The sequence below is a fragment of the Nerophis ophidion genome, linkage group LG01 (assembly GCF_033978795.1).
Source record: "Nerophis ophidion isolate RoL-2023_Sa linkage group LG01, RoL_Noph_v1.0, whole genome shotgun sequence".
Taxonomy (NCBI): domain Eukaryota; kingdom Metazoa; phylum Chordata; class Actinopteri; order Syngnathiformes; family Syngnathidae; genus Nerophis; species Nerophis ophidion.
The window spans coordinates 36,828,759-36,855,235 of NC_084611.1; the positions used below are offsets into that span (position 1 = coordinate 36,828,759).

Sequence of the window (26,477 nt, forward strand, 5' to 3'; positions counted from 1 at the left end):
ACTTTGGTGTGATTTGTTTTCCCGCGGTGCAAAGCGGCTGGATCGGCTTGAAGGTAAAAACACGACTTTAATCTTAACTCAAACAAAAAGGAACAAACAAAAGGCGCTCACGGCAGAGGTACACAAACTTGGCTCTGAAAACAAAAACTCGCACAATGGCAGGACTATGAACAACCAAAACGAAAACACTTACTGTGACCAAGAAAGAGCATGGATCATCAGCATGGATAACATGGGTGTGTAGGGAAGTGATAGAGGGTGATGTCGGCAGGCTGACTGCGTGGCAACTACAGGCTTAAATAGTGCTGTGGTGCTTGAAAACAGGTGCATGAGTTCAAATGAATCAGGTGCGTGAGTCGTGAGGACAGGTGAACTGATTGGTAGGAATGGAAACAAAACAATGGAGTGAAAAAACAGGAAGTAATGGAGCCTTGAAGTAATCTAACACAACTAAACAAAACATGATCACAAAGACATGACAGAGGCACATTCCAACCCTTTATATGACAGCCGAGGATGTCGTTGTGGGTTGTGCAGCCCTTTGAGACATTTGTGATTGAGGGCTATATTAGTAAACTTTGGTCGTGTGGTTGGTTGTTTTTGTTCCGATAGCAATAGAGTAACAGTGGGATACTTGGTCGATTTCATCAAAGAACACTGCTTATAAGATAATAAATCTCATTCTCATTTAGTTTTTAAGGTGATGCCATCCCTTTGGGTGCAGTTAGGGAAAACTATCCGGGAGTATTTAAATGTGAATGGGCCCGTTGCCTCTTTTCAATGGCTATAAAATCACAGTTGTTAAGGGACTTTGTGCTAATAGTCATTCATGTTTAATATAAACAGACCCTTGTGTTTACCCCGCCAATTTGGAAATGTTTTGTGATCACATTTAAAAATGCATCTGTTAGATTAATTGTTTCTAAGTTATCACACAAACTTTGTGTTACATTTGAGTGCCCGGTGAGAAGCAAAAGCTGTCTTTGAAACCTACCAAGAAGAAGGCTCGTAAAAGTCCACTGTGTAGGGGAGAAGCAAGATGAAGATGTTCCTGTTGTCTTTCATGTATTATGATCAAACAGAAATATATTGTCTGACCTAAGGACTACAAAAGAAAAGAAGAAGCAGGGCCAGACTCCCCTCTTGGCAACTTCCTTTTTCAACTTTTTTGCGAACGTCTTTTTGAACTGTTTTACAAACCTCTTTTTGAACTCGTTTACGACCTTTTCTGTGAAGTGATTACGACCTTTTCATTTCGAACTATTCTGTAAGCAAAAATAACGCTGTTTACGACCCACTTCCCTCTGGAAGCAGCTGTGGTCATGTGGTCGGAGAAAGTCAAATAAAGGAGGAGGAGTACAATCTTTCGCCAGAGCGTGCTGAGATACTCTACAAAGGTACAGTGTACAGGCGACTCTCCTCAATATTGAGTCCAAACTGAATTCTGTCTCTGTTTGATTCTTTGCTTCTTGTCCTGTTTAATAGATGTCATCAGTGTTTGAACCTGACAGCATCCAAACTGAAAAAAAAAAAAAAAAAGCACATATTTCTATGTATCTTGTTGTCATTGAATGCACGCTTGAAATAAACTCAGGCCATAAAACATTATACCATCCCCCTGTGGATGTGATGGTAAAACAATTAGCAGGCACTGAAAGGGGCCGTATAACTAAAGCGTGAAACTGGAGAAGTATTGAGGAATTGTGGCAGGACGTGGCGAGTGCCACTTTATTTAAGCTGCTGATCAAATGCTTTGATGGGTTTCCAAAAAGAACAACACATGGTAGATATCAGGGAGAGAAAGAGGAAAGCATATAAATAAAATAGTGGGTTTTTGTTCCTCCAACAAACCTCCAGGGGAAGAAAATGCAGTAAGTAATCGGAATCCTCCTCCGACTGTTAACCTCAGACAAAAGTCCACTGTAAAACATATTTTTACATTCATCTCAGCGATAAAATGAAGAACTGCGTGGGGCCCACGGATGACTTATAGACAGTAGACCACTTGCATGAATGAATAAATAATGGCGCATCAAATACATTCCACCATGACATATTTACCAAGGACCAGACGTGACGTCTGTAAAGCTGAGGCTTACCGTGATATTAAGGAAATCAAAAAAAGTCCCATCATAAAACTTATTTGTATACAACCTTTAAATAGACCCCCCTTTTAGACCAGTTGATCTGCCATCTCTTTTCTGCTCTGCCCCCCTCTGACCACAGATGAAGCGCTAGCTGTTCAAAGTCGGGACCTGGGGTGGACCACTCATCTGTGCATCAGTTGGGGACGTCTCCACTCAAGATGATCCCCTGCTGACTCCACTATGGAATGGACTCTCACACTATTAACTAGATCCACTCGACGTACATTGCAAGGGTCTCCCCAAGGGGGTTGACAAGGGTCGCCCCAAAGGGGTTGACGGGCGGGGGTGGGTTGTCCCCTCCATGGTTTCTCTTTGTATCCCACTGGGTTGAGTTTTTTTTCTTGCCCTGGTGTGGGATCTGTGGCTTGTGCAGCCCTTTGAGTGAGTAGCGGCAGGTGAGTAGATTGCCCAGCTGGGCATTGTTATCTAATCACCTGTCGCCTTTATTAGCAGCAGCCGGAGAGAGACCAAGGAGTGGGAGTTGGAGACAGAAAAAGACACAAACAGAGACTGAAAAGTTCCAAAAAATACTGCTGGAAAGCATCGAGGCACGTGTGCATGGAAATAAAAACTTGCTCAACCCCCCGAAGAGGGAAAATTCCACAGATAGGTTGTGAGTTCAAACCCCGGCCGAGTCATTCCAAAGACTATAAAAATTATCCTGCTTGGCACTCAGCATCAAGGGTTGGAATTGGGGGTTAAATCACCAAAATGATTCCCGAGCGCGGCCACCGCTGCTGCTCACTGCTACTCTCACCTCCCAGGGGGTGAACATGGGGATGGGTCAAATGCAGAGGAAATTTAATTTTAACTGTAACTTTTCTAGACACTCAAAAGTGAAATTTAGAATCATTAATTTGTAATAATAGATAAGCTGGTTGTCACGTCGTGGACTCCAGCAGTCGAGTCTCCCAGTTCCTCCTCTGGCTGCGCACCTAGGCTCACGCCTGGCGCAGCATGCCCGCACAGCGACAACGCCGCAGACAATTGCGAATCAGCACACCTAAACTGATGATAGAGAGCGGCATAAAGGCCAGCGAACCCAAGAGACCTTTGCCAGAACGTAGCCTATCTTATGGAACAAGGGATGGGTCAAATGCAGAGGGTAATTTCACCACACCTAGTGTGTGTGTATGTGACTATCAGTGGCACTTTAACTTTAAATAGTGTTTCTACTCTACTGGTACTTTAATAAGTGCCTTTCCCTAAGAGACGTATGTTACGACCTGCAGCTGAGGAAATTACTCATGCCATGATATGATGAAATGGGGTAACAATGGTATGCTTCTGAAGTGAGTGTTGTGTGTAGTCAAAGACTGCAACATGTGGAAATTGTGTGTTTGAGGAATGTCATCTCCATCCATGGTATGAACACATGCAGCGCCCTCTGCCTCTTTGAAGTGTGGAACTGTGGGAAATTTCAATTTATTCTGACAGCCTTCTTTGGGAAAGAAGTTTGACTTTGAAAAGTCTGCCAGTGGTGTGTTTGTTTACAAAACGTGGATTCAGCTCCGTTAGCTGTCCTTCATTTCTGGAGGTACAGTTTTAGATGTGGTGTGTGTCGGCCTCCTGCATCTTGCCTGGGTTCTCAGGTGCACTCTCACCTTGTCTTGTCTGCTGGTATTGGTATACACACTCACACTGCCATCACACACCTACACACCTACACACACACACACCAGACACACACAAATTGCAGGAAGAGGCTGCAGTGAGGGAAAATGTTGAATTTGCAGAGACAGGTTGGCCCGAGTCAAGAGAGCAGGTGGACGGGGGGAAGGGGGGATTGATGATGAGCACTAACGAAGTCCCCAGTGCTCATTGAGAACAACTTCTTCACTTTTGCGACCAAATAATGTATAAAAAGTACAAACCCCGTTTCCATATGATTTAGGAAATTGTGTTAGATGTAAATATAAACAGAATACAATGATTTGCAAATCATGTTCAACCCATATTCGGTTGAATATGGTACAAAGAAAACTTATTTAAAGTTCAAACTGATTAGTGTTTTTTATTTTTTTTTCAAATAATCATTAACTTTAGAATTTAATGCCAGCAACAAGTGACAAAGAAGTTGGAAAAGGTGGCAAAAAATACAGATAAAGTTGAGGAATACTCATCCAACACTTATTTGGGACTTCCCGCAGGTGTGCAGGCTAATTGGGAACAGGTGGGTGCCATGGTTGGGTATAAAAACAGCTTCCCAAAACATGCTCAGTCCTTCACAAGAAAGGATGGGGCGAGGTACACCCCTTTGTCCACAACTGCGTGAGCAAATAGTCAAACAGTTTAAGAACAACGTTCTCAAAGTGCAATTGCAAGAAATTTAGAGATTTCAACATCTACGGTCCATAATATCATCAAATGGTTCTGAGAATATGGAGGAATCCCTCCACGTAAGCGGTATGGCCGGAAACCAACATGAATGACCGTGACCTTCGATCCCTCAGACGGCACTGTATCAAAAACCGACATCAATCCCTCAAGGATATCACCACATGGCCTCAGGAACACTTCAGAAAACCACTGTCACTAAATACAGTTTGTCGCTACATCTGTAAGTGCAAGTTAAAACTCTACTATGCAATGCGAAAGCCATTCATCAACAACATCCAGAAACGCGGGCCGGCTTCTCTGGGCCCGAGATCATCAAAGATGGAATGATGCAAAGTGGAAAAGTGTTCTGTGGTCTGACGAGTCCACATTTCAAATTGTTTTTGGAAATATTTGACATTGTGTCATCCGGACCAAAGAGGAAGCGAACCATCCAGACTGTTATCGACGCAAAGTTCAAAAGCCAGCATGTGTGATGGTATGGGGGTGCATAAGCGTCCAAGGCATGGGTAACTGACACATCTGTGAAGGCATCATCAATGCTGAAAGGTACATACAGGTTTTGAAACAACATATGCTGCCATCTAAGCGCCGTCTTTTTCATGGACGCCCCTGCTTATTTCAGCAAGACTGCACGTGTTACAACAGCGTGGCTTCGTAAAAAAAAGAGTGCGGGTACTTTCCTGGCCCGCCTGTAATCCAGACCTGTCTCCCATTGAAAAATGTGTGGCGCATTATGAAGCGTAAAATACGACAGCGGAGACCCCGGACTGTTGAACAACTGAAGCTCTACATAAAACAAGAATGGGAAAGAATTCCACTTTCAAAGCTCCAACAATTAGTTTCCTCGGTTCCCAAACGTTTATTGAGTGTTGTTAAAAGAAAAGGTGATGTAAGACAGTGGTGAACATGCCCTTTCCCAACTACTTTGGCACGTGTTGCAGCCATGAAATTCTAAGTTAAGTATTACTTGCAAAAAAAATTAAGTTTATGAGGTTGAACATCAAATATCTTGTCTTTGTACTGCATTCAATTGAATATGGGGTGAAAAGGATTTGCAAATCATTGTATTCTGTTTTTATTTACATCCAACACAATTTCCCAACTCATACGGAAACGGGGTTTGTACAAATAAAGCTTTCCTTTTAAGCATATTCCAGGTGGAGCCATAAGGGTCTAATGACTATTGTTGCTTTTTTAACAATACCATCAACCCCTGTGAGGTTGACGGCCCAAATAGAGCATTAGAGTTCATTATGGAAGTAATAACCCAAAGCTTTATCCCTCCATCACAAAACAGGCAGTGGAGATACTAAAAGAAGAATGGGAAAAGATTGAGGCAATCAAATACTCTCAGTGGGGGTGCTTGAACCAATAAATTAAAAAGAAACACCCAAAAAAACAAAGACAAAAGGAAAGATAAAAAAAGGCAATTAATTAAGGGATGAGGATATCCCTCGCCATGCCAGCCAAATCTGTGACCAATTTCCTGGTCTTAATTAGTCAGAGGATAGATTTACATAAAGATGGGGGGGGAGGGGGGCGGGCGGGGGGGGGGGGGGTGAAATTAAACGAGATTAACGCAAACTATCTGAGGCGATGAACGCACACCGACATGTTACACTGTAAAAACTGAAATCTTAGTGAGATTAAATATCTCCAATAAGGGTGATATTTGTTTATTTTCTGTCTGATAAGATAATTATTCTCCCTAAGCAGGTTTTATGTTAGAGTTTTTTACTTGTTTTAAGGGTTTTGGTCCTGAAATTATCTCAGTAAGATTGAGATTTCATGACCTATATCAGGGGTAAGGTACCTCTTTTGATGACTGCATCTGACTCTCGGATAAATCTGAGCTAACACTGCTTAACACAATACATAATGAATAAATCCACTTGTAGTCACAGTGTTAAAAATAATGTTCAAAATATAAAACATGCTCATGCATCCATCCATCCATCCATCCATCTTTTTTCTACCGCACTTGTTCAAGAAGTTGCATTAGGGGTAAGAAGTAATTTATTTATTATTGATTAGTGTAGGGCTTGCCCTCATGGGGGTTCTTCAGACCACCGAACACCGACATGAGATCCTGTTTCAGGGTTACAATATTGTTTTATTTTTCAATAAGTCTCTCAGTTGCTTTCAAGCAATTGTCCTTTTTTTTTTCGTTCTCGCTCGCGCTCTGGCTCCAGTTCCAACCCCGTCTCTCCTCCTGGCTGCTGGTTATAACAGAGCGACAGGTGATTAGATAACAAGGCCCAGATGGGCCATCTACGCACCTATCGTTGATTTCGAGGCCGGTCCTGGCACACTCTGCTTCGCTGCAGGCCCACAGGCCACGCCCCCTCCACAGTTAGCTTCGGAATAACAATGTTATTCCAAAGAATAAGAGACCTATTATACTTTAGAAATATTGGTCTTACTTAAAAATGCACGTGTTTAGTTGTGTTCAGTGTTAAAAAAAATATTATAAGGCTTTTACGGAAATACATTTTAAAATATTTGGCTTGCTTGGCTCTCTCAGCCAAAAAGGTTCCCGACCCCTTACCTATATTGAGTAAAACGTGCTTGTAACTAGAATATCAACTGTTACAAAGCTGTGTCATCAACACTCACGAGTATAAAAATACTTTTTTATAAAGTAATCATTTCTTATTTCAAGCATGAAAAAAAAAAATCATGACTTTGACACAATTGTGTCTCATAATTAAAACAGATGACAGCCAAATGGACATTGCTGTTTTATTTTCAACTAAATAGAACTTACATATTCATATAGTAGTACAGTTGGCACAGTACAGTAAATAGACATTTAATATTTAAACATTTAAGATGTAACATTTCAAACAATTTTGAACAGAAATAGTTCATGCACATTCAGATAAACTCTTCAAAATTACAATTAAAATGTTTTTGGCCGGGGGCCGGACTGTATATATGCGCACTGATTGAGTCAAAGAACACGCACTTGGCACGATGATGTCATGTTGTCGATGGAAAAATGCATTTTTAGACCATATGATTTGCTTGAGCGCTTGCCTTGTTGCCTTTTCAATGAGAACAATAAATCAGTTTTAGTATAAGTTTGCTGGATTCAAGAAATGTAATGCCGAGCGCAATATCATTAGTTATTAGTGATTCCCAGAGCCCAAAAAAAGTCTGCGGGCTATAGAGAGTTTTCTATTGGGGCTCCAGGACTCTGGAATGCCCTCCCGGTAACAGTTAGAGATGCTACCTCAGTAGAAGCATTTAAGTCCCATCTTAAAACTCATTTATATCCTTTAGCCTTTAAATAGACCCCTTTTTTACCCCAGTTGATCTGCCGTTTCTTTCCTCTTCTCCTCTGCCCTCCTCTCCCTTGGGGAGAATGGACAGGGGAGACACAGGTCTGGTGGCCATGGATGAAGTGCTGGCTGTCCAGAGTCAGAACCCGGGGTGGACCGCTCGCCTGTGCAGCGGTTGGGGACATCTCTGCGCTGCTGACCAGTCTCCGCTCGAGATGGTCTCCTGCTGGCCCCTCTATGGACGGGACTCTCGCGAATATATTGGATCCACTATGGACTGGACTCTCACTATTATGTTAGATCCACTATGGACGGGACTCTCGTTACTATATTGGATTCACTATGGACTGGACTCTCACTGTTATGTTGGATCCACTATGGACGGGACTCTCGTTACTATATTGGATCCACTATGGACTGGACTCTCACTATTATGTTAGATCCACTATGGACGGGACTCTCGTTACTATATTGGATCCACTATGGACAGGACTCTCACTGTTATGTTGGATCCACTATGGACTGGACTTTCACAATATCATTTTAGATTCACTCAACATCCATTGCTTTCGGTCTCCCCTGGGGTGGGTGCCCATATATGCGGTCCTCTCCAAGGTTTCTCATAGTGATTGTCAACGACCTACCACTGGGGTGAGTTTTTCCTTGCCCTTATGTGGGCTCTGTACCACCGATGTCGTTGTGGCTTGTGCAGCCCTTTGAGACACTTGTGTTTTAGGGCTATATAAGTAAACATTGATTGATTGATTGATTATGTCAAGATAATGGCACTAGCATTTACTGCATTTGAGAATATTTTTCAACTTATTGAGCAAAAAGGTCTCTTTTTTTGTTTTCTACCTAGAAAAGTGTACTTGTTTTTCGTGAGAATATACTTATTTTAAGGTATTTTTGGGTCCATTGAGGTAATCTAATTTTACTTGTTTTGGAAAGTCTTGACAAGCCAAATGTTCTTGTTTTATTGGCAGATGATTTTGCTTAGTTCAAATAATATAACCCTAATTTTTGTATTTTTTTTTCTTGTTTTTGAACGCTGACTTTTTGCAGTGTAGCACTAAGCTCGCCAAAGCTAAGCCGAGCATGGTAAGAATTAACGTGAGTCGGTGCAAAGTGTGAGCCTGGGTGCACTTCGGCAAATATCCACCCAACATGGAAGAAGACAGGAGTTCGGGTTTGGATGGGGGCGGCTGCGACATGTCAATCCACTTACTCCACAGCAAAAAGTCAGTGTTCGAAAACAAGAAAAAAAAAATACAAAAATGAGGGGTATTTTATTTGAACTAAGCAAAATTATCTGCCAATAGAACAAGAAAATGTGGCTTGTCAAGGCTTTCCAAACAAGTCAAATTAGCTAACCTCAATGAACCCAAAAATACCTTAAAATACTGTAAGTATATTCTCACTAAAAACAAGTGTACTTTTCTTGGTAGAAAAAAAAATGGACCACATCTTGGACCATGTCATATTCTGGGTTTTGTTCTGTTTTGTTACCACCCTGTGTTGTATTTGACGTCTTTGGTTCCCGGTGGCACTTCCTGTTTTGTTTCTGTTGTCATGGTAACTCGTTAGTGTCACCCTTCTCATGTTTGTCGTCGCGCACCTGATTTGTTGATTATGTCTTCTATTTAAGACTGCCCTTGTTTGACATTAGTTCTTGGACTCTTGTTTGCTCCCACGCAACAGTTGACGTCGCTCGTCCTGCGTTGTGGTAAAGACTACTTTTGTTACTTGTTAGCTTCCACGCTATTCATGTTCAGTTTATGTCCCTAGTTTACATACTAGCGCTTTCTGTTAGTTTTGTTTAGTGCCTTTGTGCAAGTGCCTTTGTTTTTAGTTTGTTTTATTGTATAATAAATTATTGTTCCTACCTTACGCTTAGTCCATCTTCGCTGCACCCACAGGAGAACGCAAACACCGCCACGATGCCAGCTAAGCGTCACAAAATGATTATTTAAAAAAAGTAGTTTTATACTTGTGAGTGTTGATGACACAGCTTTGCATCAGTTGATATTGTAGTTTCAAGCTTTTACTCAATATAGGTCATAAACTGTCAGCTACAAGCTGTAATATCTTACTGAGATCATTTAGGACCGAAACCCTTAAAACAAGTAAAACAATCTAACATAAAATCTGCTTAGTGAGAAGAATTATCAGACAGAAAATAAGCAAATATCACCCTTATTTAAGATATTTAATCTTACTTAGATTTCAGTTTTTGCAGTGCATCCGCAACAATATCCACATTCATAAATAGATCAAAAAGGGCTTTACACCACCCCCCTTCCTCCCCCAAAACAACTCTTAGAAGTGTAAAAAGGTTGACGAGTACAGAGGACAGACTTGTATAAACTCCACACTTCCAAAAAAAAAAAAAAAAAAAAAAAAACACCGCCCAGGACCTCCGCCTCTTTTCGCCCTAAACTTCCTCCGACATGGCTGGACCCAGACTGTCATTATGTGTGTTTGCGGTGGGCTGGCGGCCCGAGGCATCCTCCGCATAAGCACATTTCAGAGCAATTATGCAAAAAAAAAAAAAGGAGCGCCTGGGCCGGGCTAGCTGGCGAGCTGGCTGCATGCTCCCCGTGCCAAATCGCGGCGGCCTCCCCCGCCAGAGACGCTTACGGAATCGGGTGCAAAGTGAGAGCATCTCGGGAAGAAACAGCTCTCTCTCTCTCAGTATCGCTGCAATCACCAGAATGATCAAGTGTGAAGGCGGGGAGTAAAAAAGGTAAGAAACTGAGACGATACTGTAAATTCATCCGGCAGCAGTAAATAACAACATCCTGTCATGAAACCAAATGGTCCCTTTTTTCAGTTTGTGTTCTTGAAACAATATATATTGTTTCAATAGTGAGAATATATCACTCCCACTGACACCTCAGAACACAGGTTTTAAAACACAGGTGTCAAACTTCCAGCCCGGGGACAAGATCTGGTCCGCCACCTCAATTTATGTGGTCCGCAAAAGCCTGGAAATATCAATCAATCACTGTTTATTTATATGGGCCTAAATCACAAGTGTCTCAAAGGGCTGCACAAGCCACAACGACATCCTTGGTTCAGAGCCCAGAAAAATGGCAAGGAAAAACTCACAACTCAGTGGGACGTCAATGTGAATGACTATGAGAAACCTTGGGGAGGAGCGCAGATGTAGGTGACACAACCCCCCCCCCGCCAACGGGGGAGACCGGATGCAATGGACGTCGAGTGGATCTAGCATAATATTGTGAAAGCCCAGTCCATGGTGGATCTAACATAATTGTGAGAGTCCAGTCCATAGTGGGGGCAGCAGGAGACCATCCCGAGCGGATGTATGGTATGTGAGTTCCCGAAACATATTACATTTTTGCCTGTTTTCTACTCATTTGTGAACTTTTTATTTTGCAGCGGTCTATTTTGCCGAATAAATATGACGCTTATCAATTTTTAATGTTGTATTCGTCGGATGAACGTGACCCTATTGTTCAGACTGCCGTCGCATCGGATACATATCCGATTTAAATCCATATATGAAAAATTCGCAATTGACATGAAAAATCCGATACAGGTCACAGATGGACAAAAGAAAATCAAAATTGACATGAAGCGTGAACGAGACCTTAGAGTTTGATTATCAATTATGATGTCACACTTACATTAAAAAAATTAAATAGGCTGTAGTTTCTACAGTGTAAAACTAGAAATTCATGGTGCAAAAATATGTGCCAAAAAATAATTAAGCGACATTGACCAACAGTAGGCCACGCCCCTTCCTCCTTGTTTTAACACACACACAAACAAAAACAAGGAGGTAACGCGGGAACACCCCTAAAAGCCGTTTGTGTGCAAAATTTTGTGATTTTTACTCAAGCAATTTTATCATGCAGAAAATACATTTATAACAAATATGAATACTTATTTGTATTAAGGTTTTATCATTTGTTTTATTTGTTTGTTTCCATTATGCAAGTGAGGCTGTGAGCGTGTAAGATAATACATCCGCATATTAAACCAGCACCTTTTACATCAGGAGTGTCAAACTCTTTTTCGCTCAGGGGCCGCATGGAGGAAAATCTGTGCAGACGTGGGCCGGACTATTAAAATCATGGCATTAAAAAAAATAAAAAAATATTAACCTCAATTCTTTTTGTTGTTGTTCTTGTTTTTATTCAGTGACACTTCTCTGTATGTTTCTGATTTTTATTTTTGTTGTTCCTTTTTTTTCCTTCCTTATAATCAGTTCCTGTGATTCTCTATCTGCTTGTGGTGAAAAGGAAGGCAATACATTGGAAGTGGAAGTTATTATTTTACTTCTATCATTTTTAGTAATTTTTCTTTTGTTTATTTTATTTTTTATTTTTTTTGTGGTTGGGTGTGCCTGTTTTCTCAGTACCTGTATTATGATTTCCCTATCAAATGGATAAATACACTTTTTTTTTTTTAAGAAAATAAAAATTACGACAACTTCAGATTGTTTTTTTCATTTTGCTTTGGCCAAAAACAGGTTAAAACATTCTGAAAATATTACAATAAAAATATAGAAAAAAAAATGCCGGAAGCGGTAAAGCTTAGATCCACGAAGGAAAGAAGAAAGTGAATGAATGTTTATAACTAAATAAATTTACATATGCATAAAAATAGGTTTTCTTTTAAAGTTTAGTTAAAGTACCAATGATTATCACACACACACTAGGTGTGGTGAAATTTTTCCTCTGCATTTGACCCATCCCCTTGTTTCCCCCCTGGGAGGTGAGGGGAGCAGTGAGCAGAGGCGGTGACCACGCCCGGGAATCATTTTGGTGATTTAACCCCCAATTCCAACCCTTGACGCTGAGTGCCAATCAGGGAGGTAACGGCTCCCATTTTTATAGTCTTTGGTATGACTTGGCCGGGGTTTGAACTCACGACCTACCAATCTCAGGGCGGACACTCTAACCATTAGGCCACTGAGTTTTGTATTATTTTTTTTTATTTTTATGAATTAAGTAATTTAAACAGGATCTTCAGCTCTCACTGGATCGGTTCACAGCAGAGTGGGAAGCGACTGGGATGGGAATCAGCACCTCCAAGTCCGAGTCCATGGTTCTCTCCCGGAAAAGGGTGGAGTGCCATGTCCGGGTTTGGGAGGAGACCCTGCCCCAAGTGGAGGAGTTCAAGGACCTCGGAATCTTGTTCAAGATTAAGGGAAGAGTGGATCCTGAAGTCGACAGGTGGATCGGTGCAGCGTCTTCAGAAATGCGGACACTGTATCGATCCATTGTGGTGAAGAAGGAGCTGAGCCGGAAGGCAAAGCTCTCAATTTACCGGTCGAACTATGTTCCCATTCTCACCTATGTTAATGAGCTTTGGGTTATGACCGAACGGACAAGATCACGGGTACTAGCGGCCGAAATTAGTTTCCTCCGCCGGGAGTGAGGGTGAGAAGCTCTGCCATCCGGGAGGAGCTCAAACTAAAGCCGCTGCTCCTCCACATCGAGAGGAGCCAGATGAGGTGGTTCGGGCATCTGGTCAGGATGCCACCCAAACTCCTCCCTTGGGAGGTGTTTAGGGCACGTCCGACCGGTAGGAGGCCACGGGGAAGACCCAGGACACGTTGGGAAGACTATGTCTCCTGGCTGGCCTGGGAACGCCTAGGGATCCCCCGGGAAGGGCTGGACGAAGTGGCTGGGGAGAGGAAAGTCTGGGCTTCCCTGCTTAGGTTGCTGCCCCTGCGACCCGACCTCGGATAAGCGGATGAAGATGAATGGAATTAAGTAATATTTATGAAAAACTTTTTTCCAAAACACAATATAGAATTGTTAGCTATGGGTACAGCACCAGCAAAGACACACACTTGTTGTTTTTATGCTCCGCTCGCAGCGGTTTTGATGAGGTCATCATGAGGTTATCATTTGTTTTTAAAACGCTTATAAAAAAGTTTGACCCCAAAAATGTACTATGGGACCCCATTTTTATGACTTTATGGGGTCCTTGGGACCATTTTAAAAATTGTTGGAATATTGGTGTGTGCAAAACAGCAGCAGGCAGGCCAGTTCTAATACAAATCAAATATAATCCCGGGGGCCATTAGATCATTAATTCTGGCCCGCGGGCCGTGACTTTGACACCTAGGTTTTACATTGTACGTCAAAACAGACTAAAAATCTAAAAGTGTCTAAATAAGATAATACTTATCTCGCCCACAAATCCATTTATTTTATGAAGTAAGTAAGGATTGCTGAGGCTGCAGCTCAGTGGGTGCCTTCCCGCACTTGAGCACTCCAGTACCAAAAAAAAAAGAAAAAAGACTCTTGCAAGAGCTGTTTAAGTCATTTTGGGTAGTTTTCTCAAAGCGTCTTCAGAGCTTCTCTTTCCAACTGCGACCCGCTTCATTCCCACATGCTCTGGCAGAATTTTTTGTTTTGATCGGTCCTCGACAGCCGACAAGGTCTTTTCCAACCGCAGTCAAGACGGGAGCTAGTAAACAAACAAGGCTGCTGACATAACAGCCGCTCTTCCTCCAGACTACAGCCCATCACATGACTAATTGGGATGAAGGATGACTCAGAGGCTTGCTAATATGCTCGGGATGGGATGGGAGGTCGTTTATTTAGGCCACGGCAGCATGAATATGTAACATGCAATACTTCCTAAAGTGTGTTTTGGCCTTGCCCATTGGACTGTAATATGTACAGTATTTAAATGTGTATTATTTATCACTGCGATTTAAAAACAATTATGATGTGTTATAGGTAGAGATGTCCGATAATGGCTTGTTTTGCCGATATCCGATATTCCGATATTGTCCAACTCTTAATTACCGACACTGATATATACAGTCGTGGAATTAACACATTATTTTATTGAGATGCCCCGCTGGATGCATTAAACAATGTAACAAGGTTTTCCAAAATAAATTAACTCAAGTTTTGGAGAAAAAAAATGCCAACATGGCACTGCCGTATTTATTATTGAAGTGACAAAGTGCATTTTTTTTTAACATGCCTCAAAACAGCAGCTTTGAATGTGGGACATGCTCACCCTGAGAGAGCACGAGGAGGTTAAGGTGGGCGGGATTGAGGTGGGGGGGTGCATATTGTATATTGTAGCTCCCGGAAGAGTTAGTGCTGCAAGGGATTATGGGTATTTGTTCTGTTGTGTTTATGTTGTGTTACGGTGCGGATGTTCTCCCGAAATGTGTTTGTCATTCTTGTTTAGTGTGGGTTCACAGTGTGGAGCATATTTGTGACAGTGTTAGAGTTGTTTGTACGGCCACCCTCAGTTTGACTTGTATGGCTGTTGACCAAGTATGCTTGCATTCACTTGTGTGTGTGAAAAGCCGTAGATATTATGTGACTGGTCCGGCATGCAAAGGCAGTGCCTTTACGATGTATTGGCACTCTGTACTTCTCCCTATGTCCGTGTACACAGCAGCGTATTAAAAAGTCATACATTTTACTTTTTTAAATCTTTTTTTGATCCGATACCGATAATTTACGATATTACATTTTAAAGCCTTTATCGACATCTGTAGTCATTGGGTAGTTCTGATTATCTTTGGGTGTATTCTAACAGAAGTGAAAAGGTGTTGATAGCGTTTCTAATCATGTTTAAAGGCGAGGTGTGGAAACTGAGGGGGTGTTGCATAGGTCATGTTCATTTATCTGTGTGTGTGTGTGTGTGTGTGTGTGTGTGTGTGTGTGTGTGTGTGTGTGTGTGTGTGTGTGTGTGTGTGAGTGTGTGTGTGTGTGTGCCAAGCCAACAGGGTGTTGTGATGCGTCTGGTGAACGAAAAAGCAGCCTTGTGCGTCAGTCTTCCCCTGCCAGTACACAGCCTCTCCTTCACCCAGACTCCTGTCAGGCCTTCACGTGGCCACACACAAACTAGGGCCCCGCGGCCCAAGGCAAACGTGGCAGAGGATCTCGGAGCTGAAGTGGTCCCCAGAGTCATGATGCGCAGGCCCACTTTGTGGACACGCCCTGGCTTCACCCAACCACTGCCCCGCTGCCTTGGGGGTTAGTCTGGGAAGACATTAGTCCAGGGGAGCACACCCTGAGAGAAAAGCAAGTGCTGGTAGGCGCACCATAGGCGGTCCTCCAACAGACCGGAGCACCGGCAGCCTCCTGCAGCTGTGAGGAGGTGCCGGTCGTCCTGGTTTTCCCTTGCCACTGGATATAGCTCACCACAGCCAGGAAGTGATGTTGGAGTATCCGCGTCTCCCTCGTCCTAAAAAGACCTCAACGGTGGAGTGGGCGGATGATGGTTGCATAGAAGCTCCGCAACAGTCACAAAGGCGGGGGAAGGCTGCAGCAAAGATGGTCCCCCAATTGTCTTGGTCTCCATGCCATTGGACCCTGGCCTTTTCTTTGCCAAAGACAGTGTGGTGAACCAGTCTCCCCACTTAAAACTGGACTGGACTCTTACTATTATGTTATATCCACTATGGAATGGACTTTCACAATATTATACCAGACCCACTCGACGTCCATTGCATCCTGTCTCCCCTAGAGAAGTTTGGGTCACCCACATCTGTGGTCCTCTCCAAGGTTTCTCATAATCATCCACATTGACATACCACTGGGTTGTGAGTTTTTCCTTGCCCTTATGTGGGCTCTGAACCGAGGATGCCGTGGCTCCTGCAGCCCTTTGAGACACTTGTGATTTAGGGCTATATAAATAAACATTGATTGATTGATTGACTGATCAAAATATTCCACGCACAGGCGTTCTCCTGAAGGCAGACCCAAGGACAATCAAACTCGTTTCGAGTGATCGCCGACGTGTGTGTATGTGTGCGCGTGTGTGTGTTGGAAATGCTTTGTCACAGGATTTAAAATAAGAGGCCTGTTGTTTGACCCACATCTTGTCATTCACTGATTCGACACTTTTCATCGTTTTCAGCAGACTGCATTGCAAAATGATTAACACCCCGCTCTATTGGCCAGAAAATATGTTACTTGCTGAAAAAAACTGTGTTTAAGACCTCTAAATTCTATAGTTTCTTTCCAGCACTTACTTCTTACACTTGGACCTTAGCTTTATTTGTTTTTCTTAATCAGCGTTGTCAGATTTACAGAGGACAGTAAATCAGTCGTGCACATCTGGGAAAAAGCTCTGTGGCAGATTGGGTGGATAGGAGAGTGGCGAGTCGCCCGCCACAACCACATATTAACTCAGCGTGTCACTTTATAAAAAAAAAAAGAAGGTATATTCACATAGTGTATGTAACCATCACAAACTCACTCAGCTTTCATAAAGAAAGCCTGTCTGGATGAAGTCATCCAGAAAAGGACTCGCTTGGTGCAGCTGGAAGGAGAATCAGGCCGCATTTGAGTTCAAGTTTGCGAATGGAATTTTTTTTCAAATTTCTGCGCTTGCCATTAGCTGCCAATGTAACTAGAGAGAGCTAACAAGCAACGTCTGTGAGTGTGTTTGTGTTGAGTTTCTGAGCTGTCAAGTGTTTTTCTGTTTGTGCATGTTTGTGATGGTGGCAACTGGTGCTCTTTAAACAGGGGAAGTCATTTAGCATGAATTATTCCAAAGAGCGGAGCTCTATGTTGTTTTTAATTAATGGGACTAGGGATGGTTTTATTGTTCACATTTGAACCCTACTGTACCTATTCCCGGTACTCAACAGTCACCATTATATATATATATATATATATATATATATATATATATATATATATATATATATATATATATATATATATATATATATATATATATATATATATATATATACACATATATATACACATATATATATATATATATGTGTGTGTGTACATACATTGATACACATATATATATATTTATATATATATACATACACACATATATATACATACATATATACATATATATATATATATATACATACACATATATATATATATATATATACCTACACACATACATATATCTATATATATATATATATATATATATATATATATATATATATATATATACACACACATACACATATATATATATATATATATATATATATATATATATATATATATATATATATATATATATATATATATATATATATATATATATATATATATATATATATATATATATATATATATATATATATATATTGTGGACGACTGCGGGCTAGGAAATATGGCTGTCCTACCCAAGATGGAGGACAGGAGGCGCAGCATGCAGCAGAGAGGAGAGGCGTGGCGCACTCGGAGTGATGCTGCAGCCAGCCCAGTCAGGTGCGTAAACTACACACCTGTTCTCAATCCCATCATCTTCTGCTGCAGACGAGTGAGAACCACGGAGAGCCACGGAGCGACCGAGACCAGCACAGAAAAGATGCGGCGACTGAAAAGGAGCCCTGCGCGAGCACCCGAGGTGGAGCTGAAAGATTGACCGACTGACACTGCGAGCGACTTATTGAAAAATAAAGAGTCAAATCTGTGCGAAGCGATGTCCTCCGTCAGTGGTCCATGCGAGAGTCCGTTTACGTGTATATATATATATATATATATATATAAAATTGTTTTTAAATGCATAATTCGTAATAAAATGAAATAATCAGACAAGCAGATGGATGGATAAAAAATAAAATATTTATTTTAAAATTAAATACATGTAAATATATATTTTTTGTGTGTAAGAATGCTATTAAAAAATACAACGAGCACAAAATGAGCAACATAACTAATGGCACAAAATGATAAAACATTTCTACAATGGTACAAAAACACTATTTTTAACCAACCAAACCAACCAACAGGGTTAAAAAACATCACCTCTCACCTTTCCCATCCTAGGCTTGTAAAAGGTAAAAAAACAAAACTCCTGAATCCACCGCATCTTTGTGCAAATCCGCACCAAAAAATGTCACCATGTTTTTCCTATCTACAAAGTTTTGTGGAAATACGTTTTGTATAACTCACAAACATACTGCTCACTGATTTACTATTTTACATTTGAAAATACTTGCTGTGAAAAGACATCAAAGCCAGTGGTGGACCAACAATTGAGAGTTGTGTGTGGGGCTTAAAGTAAAAAAAAATGGCAATGGTAGCTGGTTACTAATCTACGGTGCAGGTAAATCCTCAATTTATTTGGCTTTATCCAGACACGACTCAAGGAGAGTTGTTGTTTTTGCTGGTGACATAGATTAGACGGTCTGGACCGCTGATTACTATTCAAACGCGTGTCTTAGAAGAAGGTGGCACTACAAATTGCCTTCATGTGAAATGCTGTGTGTTGCTTGCGTGCAACCTTGACACCATGCTAATCCATCCAAGGAGAAACACTTGACCACAAATGGCTGCAGGGCTAAAGAGCATGACTGACACTGCATGCACATTTCACTTATCTGTGCATGTGTGTGTGTGTGTGTGTGTGCTTTATGAATTATATTTATGTAGGCTGACCATATTCTGAAATCCCAAAGAGAGGACACATATATGTGTGCCAAGGCGGGCAGCACGCCAAGGCCGGGACTAGGTGAAAATTTGCCAATGATACTTGAACTTGCTTTATAAATAATATATTTATTTAAAAAAGCAATTTTTTCTCCTCTGTTGACTATGTTTTTTCTATGGCAAACACACACAATACGTAAAATATTCCACCAACATTATTTTTCAAAGTGTAATATTTGATGTGTGTGGATGGGTAACGAGGGGTGTATATTGTAGTGTCCCGGAAGAGTTAGTGCTGCAAGAGGTTCTGGGTGTTTGTTGTTTTGTGTTTATGTCGTGTTACGGTGCAGATATTCTCCCAAAATGTGTTTGTCATTCATGTTTGGTGTGGGTTCTTTCATGTCTTGTGATCATGTTCTGTTTAGTTATGTTTTGTTTGTTTTTGACTCCATTAGTTCCTGTTTTTGCGCAGCCTGGTTTGTTTTAGTTTCCATGACAACTCATTAGTTTCACCTGCCTGATTTGTTTGAACTCACGCACCTGTTGTTAACCATGTCACTATTTAAGCTTGTCGTTTTCTGTTGGTCGTTCTGGTGTCATCACTCTTGTTTTTGCACATGTCACAGTAAGTGTTGTTTGATTTATGTGCATAGTTTGTTTAAGTATTAGTTTTTGTTCCTAGTTAAGAGTGTGTCTCCGCCTTTGGTTTGTTCTTTTGATAGATTCATTAAATCATGTCTTTACCTTCACGCCTTGTCCAGTCCAGTCGCTTTGAACCCTGGGAATCCAAACCGCGCCATAGTCCAAGTCTTGACAGGTTCACAGTGTGACACATATTTGAAACGGTGTTAAAGTTGTTTATTCGGCCACCCTCAGTGTGACCTGTCTGGCTGTTGACCAAGTATGCCTTGATTAACAATCAATCCACTATCTTGCTCTCTCTGCCCCTCCCTCACGAATTCTGCTGCATGGGCACATGTCACAATTTCTTTTGTTTTTAACCCCTTTCGTAACCCTGTAAGTACATTTAAAATACACGCAACCCTGACTCAAAATGGCGGACATTTGAGGCCTTTAAGAAACCCCGCCCAGACTGCCCGGACAGCCCTGCAAAAGAGAACATGTCCAGGAAAAAGAGGACGTATGGTCAGTCTAATTTATGCATCAGCTTAATAGGCTTTTGAGTTCATACCTCATTCTGGACTTGACATATTCATGTAATTAATGAGCTAAACGTAACGTTATTTAAACAGCGCACGTATGCATGTGAATGATAATGCGATAGTGAAAAGTGAAAGTGAGCAGAAAAAAAAAAGGACAGTGCATGCGGGAAGAGCAAAACGAGGTAGAAGAAGCATGCAGATAAAAAAAAAAAAGGAAATGCTGAGTTGCTATAAAAGGTGTTGCACTAGAAAGAAAAAAAACTGTGCTCAGCAAGCTAGACCCGCCACTGAGCATTTTAATCACACCACTGGATCCAAATAGGAGACGAAGGCCCGCTAAGGTCTGGGGGTTGGGTCCATTTTGCAAGTGAAAAGGTCAATCCTGCAGGGAGTGTCATCACATGTGAGGTAAGAGTGTCAATGCCCATGACACGGAGGAAAAAAGAGGGCGTGGACTGAAAAATTGACATTTGCGTTGCATACACCTGCAGAATGTAATAAAGTCCAATATAAAACACCACCGGGCCTTTCAAAGACAATACTGCTCAGTTTTGTTTGAAGACATAGAAACCCCGTTTCCATATGAGTTGGGAAATTGTGTTAGATGTAAATATAAACGGAATACAATGATTTGCAAATCCTTTTCAACCCATATTCAGTTGAATATGCTACAAAGACAACATATTCGATGTTCAAACTGATAAACATGTTTTTTTTTGCAAATAATCATTAACTTTAGAATTTGATGCCAGCAACATGTGACAAAGAAGTTGGGAAAGGTGGCAATAAAAGTTGAGGAATGCTCATCAAACACTTATTTGGAACATCCCACAGGTGTGCAGGCTAATTGGGAACAGGTGGGTGCCATGATTGGGTATAAAAACAGCTTCCCAAAAAATGCTCAGTCTTTCACAAGAAAGGATGGGGCGAGGTACACCCCTTTGTCCACAACTGCGTGAGCAAATAGTCAAACAGTTTAAGAACAACGTTTCTCTAAGTGCAATTGCAAGAAATTTAGGGATTTCAACATCTACGGTCCATAATATAATCAAAAGTTTCAGAGAATCTGGAGAAATCAGTCCACGTAAGCGGAATGGCCGGAAACCAACATGAATGACCGACCTTTGATCCCTCAGACGACACTGTATCAAAAACTGACATCAATCTCTGAAGGATATCACCACATGGGCTCAGGAACACTTCAGAAAACCACTCTCACTAAATACAGTTTACCGCTACATCTGTAAGTTAAAGCTCGACTATGCAAAGCGAAAGCCATTTATCAACAACATCCGGAAACGCCGCCGGCTTCTCTGGGCCCGAGATCATCTAAGATCCATCCATCCATCCATTTTCTACCGCTTATTCCCTTTCGGGGTCGCGGGGGGCGCTGGCGCCTATCTCAGCTACAATCGGGCGGAAGGCGGGGTACACCCTGGACAAGTCACCACCTCATCGCAGGGCCAACACAGATAGACAACATTCACACTCATATTAACACACTAGGGCCAATTTAGTGTTGCCAATCAACCTATCCCCAGGTGGACTGATGCAAAATGGAAAAGTGTTCTGTGGTCTAACGAGTCTACATTTCAAATTGTTTTTGGAAATATTCTACATCGTGTCATCCGGACCAAAGGGGAAGCAAACTATCAGGATTGTTCTAGGCGCAAAGTTCAAAAGCCAGCATCTGTGATGGTATGGGGGTGCATTAGTGCTCAGGGCCTGGGTAACTTACACATCTCTGAAGGCACCATTAATGCTGAAAGGTACGTACAGGTTTTGGAACAACATATGCTGACATCTGAGCGCCTTCTTTTTCATGGACGCCCTTGCTTATTTCAGCAAGACAATGCCAAGCCACATTCAGCATGTGTTACAACAGCGTGGCTTCGTGAAAAAAGAGTGCCGGTACTTTCCTGGCCCGCCTGCCATCCAGACCTGTCTCCCATCAAAAACGTGTGGCGCATTATGAAGCGTAAAATACGACAGCAGAGACCCCGGACTGTTGAACGACTGAAGCTCTACATAAAACAAGAATGGGAAAGAATTCCACTTTCAGAGATTTAACAAATTAGTTTCCTCAGTTCCCAAACATTTATTGAGTGTTGTTAAAAGAAAAGGTGACGTAACAAAGTGGTGAACATGCCCTTTCCCAACTACTTTGGCACAAGTTGCAGCCATGAAATTCTAAGTTAATTATTATTGGCAAAAAAAAATAAAAAATAAAGTTTATGAGTTTGAACATCAAATATCTTGTCTTTTTTTTTGTGCATTCAATATGGTTTTACATCCAACACAATTTCCCAACACATATGGAAACGGGGTTTATCATCAAGTTCAATATAAAACATCACCGGGCCTTTCAAAGACAATACTACTCAGTTTTGTTTGGAGAGGTATGAGTTGTATGAGTTATTTAGCAAAATACGGATTTAACATGCAGCTTTGCTGAAAAAGTACTTTCTAAATAGCCAATTAAAGAGTGCAAGTAACTTGGGATCAAACAGCGATCACGCAACTATATGCTTTGCATGGATGTCATCTGATTTCATCATTTGCCCATGATATCTCCAGGATGTATTTGATCCGTCACTTATAAAGAGACAAGAACATGCAGACTCAGGCCATTATAATGTCCAATTACTGTATTCCATTAAAAGTCCATAATGAACCTCTAAAGTCGAGGACAAACCACCAATGACATTTGCCCTTAGGAAATGATAGCGAACAAATCATCCGCTCCAGGGTCAAACTTCAGCCATCATAAACACGTCATTCCGCTCTTTTTTAAGTGGCACTACACAAATCCAAATTGAGTGTGACAGTTATACTGTCATATTGAGTAAAAAAATATATTTATGTGTATGTTCTGTTAGTTTTTGGACTCCCTCAGTTCCTGTTTTGTGCACCTCTGGGTTTGTTATGGTTTCTATGGGCATTAATTGGGTTCACCTGCCTCTGGTTAGTGGTCGGCACGCTCACCTGCAGTAGACAACTAATCAGGGAGCTATTTATTCACCTTTCTCGCCACGCTTAGTCTGGATTCATTGTTCGCTGTATGCAACACTCATGTTGATATCCCTGTTTTCTTGGCTCATGATTCCTGTGCTAAGTTTTGGTTCTTTAACTTCTCGTGCAAACGGCACACTTTCCTTTTGTTTGGTTCCTGTTTTTTTTGTAATGTGTAGGATTTATGACAGTAAATCATATTCCTACCTTCACGTCCGGAGTTGTCCGTCTGCAATAGACTGACCATACGGCCTCTTTTCCCCGGACATATCCTCTTTTGCAGGACTGTCCGGGATGTCCGGGTGGGGTTTCTAAAATGCCTCAAATGCCCTGCGTTTTGTTTCAAGGTTGTGTGTATTTCCAATGTACGTACAGGGTTAAGATGGGTTGAAAACAAAACAGATTGTGAAGGTGTGGGCATGCGACAGCATTCGAGAGGGCGGGGCAGAGAGCGAGGTAATGGATTGATTGGCAATAAAAGCATACTTAATCAACAGCCATACAGGTCACACTGAGGGTGGCCGTATAAACAACTTCAACACTTTTACAAATATGTGCCACACTGTGAACCCACAGCAAACAAGAATGACAAACACATTTCGGGAGAACATCCGGACCGTAACACAACATAAACACAACTGAACACATACCCAGAACCCCCTTGCAACACTGACTCTTCCGGGATGCTACAATATACACCCCCCGCTATGCCCTACCCCAACCCCACCTCAACCCCGATTACGTCAGATCAAAAATTCCACTTTGCAAAATATTTTTGGTGGAAGATTTTGCATATGTTATGTGTTTCAAGGTTCACGGTTCAAAGTTTATTCGTCACATGCAGAGTACACCGCGGTGAAATGCTTTTTTCCATGCTCTTCAGATATTGCGTAGAGTGGGATCCAAACACTAGTTGCAGAATCTAATACACTGGATACAAAAAATTGAATAGCTCTGATGTACATTAATTACAAAACGATTAAGTTGCACAATATGTGCAACTGGTAGAAGTATCAGTACAAGTAAAAGTACAGTAGTCTAATACAGTACCAGTGCAATATCAAATAGTATAACAATATATACAGTATATACAGTATAGGAAGCAACACATATTAAGGTGTCTACGGTTATTTGGCAGTTGACTAGTGACAGTAGTATGAATAAAGGTAATGGAACAGTATGACTTTTTTGCCATAAAAAAAAATAGTTTTGTTTGACAAAAAAGGGCGGAAAACAAACAAACACAAAAACAATATAAATAAAACTAAAGCATTTTGAAATGAGGAATAGATCTGAAGTTGATGTAGACTCCAGAGATTTAAGCGTTCAATATAAAATGTATGTATGCCCTGGCACACCAATATCATCATTTCATGACCCGAGCAAAACACTTTTTACACTTTTATGCTGAAATAAATACACCTGCAACTTATTGAATAAAAACAGAGAAAAAACTACCAGCAGTGGTAAAGTTCAGATCCATGAAGGAAAGAAGAAAGTGAATGAATGTTTATAACTGAATACATTTACATATGCATACAGATTTTTTATATCATTTATTTGAATGAATTAAGTAATGTTTATGACAACCTTTTGTCCCAAAACACAATATACAATGTGAGATATAACAGGACAGTGCATACGTTTATCACTTGTTTTCAAAACACTTAAAAAAAAAGTGGGACCCCAAAAATTTACAGTGGGACCCCATTTTTATGACTTGATGGGGTCCATGCGACCCATTTACAAAATTCCTAGCGCCAACACTGCTGTCAACAGAGGAGAAAAAAAAAGCTTAATTAAAATAAATATATCATTTATAAAGCAAGTTCAAGTATCATTGGCAAATTTTCCCTATCTCTAATCTCTAAAGGATATCACCACATGGGCTCAGGAACACTTCAGAAGAACACTGTCACTAATTACAGTTCATTGCTACATCTGTAAGTGCAAGTTAAAGCTCTACTATGCAAAGTGAAAGCCATTTATCAACAACATCCAGAAACGCCACCGGCTTCTCTAGGCCCGAGATCATCTAAGATGGACTGATGCAAAGTGGAAAAGTGCTCTGTGGTCTGACGAGTCCACATTTCAAATTGTTTTTGGAAATATTCGATATCGTGTCATCCGGACCAAAAGTGAAGCGAACCATCCAGACTGTTATTGACGCAAAGTTCAAAAGCCAGCATCTATGATGGTATGGGGGTGAATTAGTGCCCAAGGCATGGGTAACTTACACATCTGTGAAGGCACCATTAATGCTGAAAGGTACATTCAGGTTTTGGAACAACAAAATGCTGCCATCTAAGCACTGTCTTTTTCATGGACGCCCCTGCTTATTTCAGCAAGACAATGCCAAGCCGCACGTGTTACAACAGCGTGGCTTCGTAAATAAAAGAGTGTGGTTACTTTCCTGGACTGCCTGCAGTCTAGACCTGTCTCCCATCGGAAATGTGTGGCGCATTATGAAGCGTATAATACGACAGCGGAGACCCCGGACTGTTGAACGACTGAAGCTCTACATAAAACAAGAATGGAAAATAATTCCACTTTCAAAGCTTCAACAATTAGTTTCCTCAGTTCCCAAATGTTTATTGAGTGTTGTTAAAAGAAAAGGTGATGTAACACAATGGTGAACATGCCCTTTCCCAACTACTTTGGCACGTGTTGCAGCCATGAAATTCAAAGTTAATTATTATTTGAAAAAAAATAAATAAAGTTTATGAGTTTGAACATCAAATATATTGTCTTTGTAGTGCATTCAATTGAATATGGGTTGAAAAGGATTTGCAAATCATTGTATTCCGTTTATATTTATATCTAACACAATTTCCCAACTCATATGGAAACGGGGTTTGTATGATTAATTATTTGGTTAAATTTTGGTAGGGAGCATGGGCCCCTCAGTATATTACCACGTTTTGTTGCTTGTTGAGGCTTTGATGAACTTTTACATGTACAGTGCATCTCCCAGCATGCATCAGCCTGGGCCTGTGCCAAAAACAGCACATCACCCAGCCATCACTGCACCCTAGAGAGGACTTACAGCGCTGGGGAATGTTGTTAACGTGGCGAAGACGGATGCGTCTGACACACACTGAGGAAAACATCCTCGCAACGCAAAGAACTACAATAACGGCCACTCGCCACAGT

At 41.2% G+C, this 26,477-nt stretch overlaps 1 protein-coding gene across 3 annotated transcripts in view; it reads right to left on the minus strand.

The window, feature by feature from the left end:
• The window catches only part of LOC133553595 (netrin receptor UNC5C-like), a 581,431-nt gene that overhangs the window by 201,908 nt on the left and 353,046 nt on the right, over positions 1 to 26,477 (minus strand). The window lies entirely within an intron of this gene.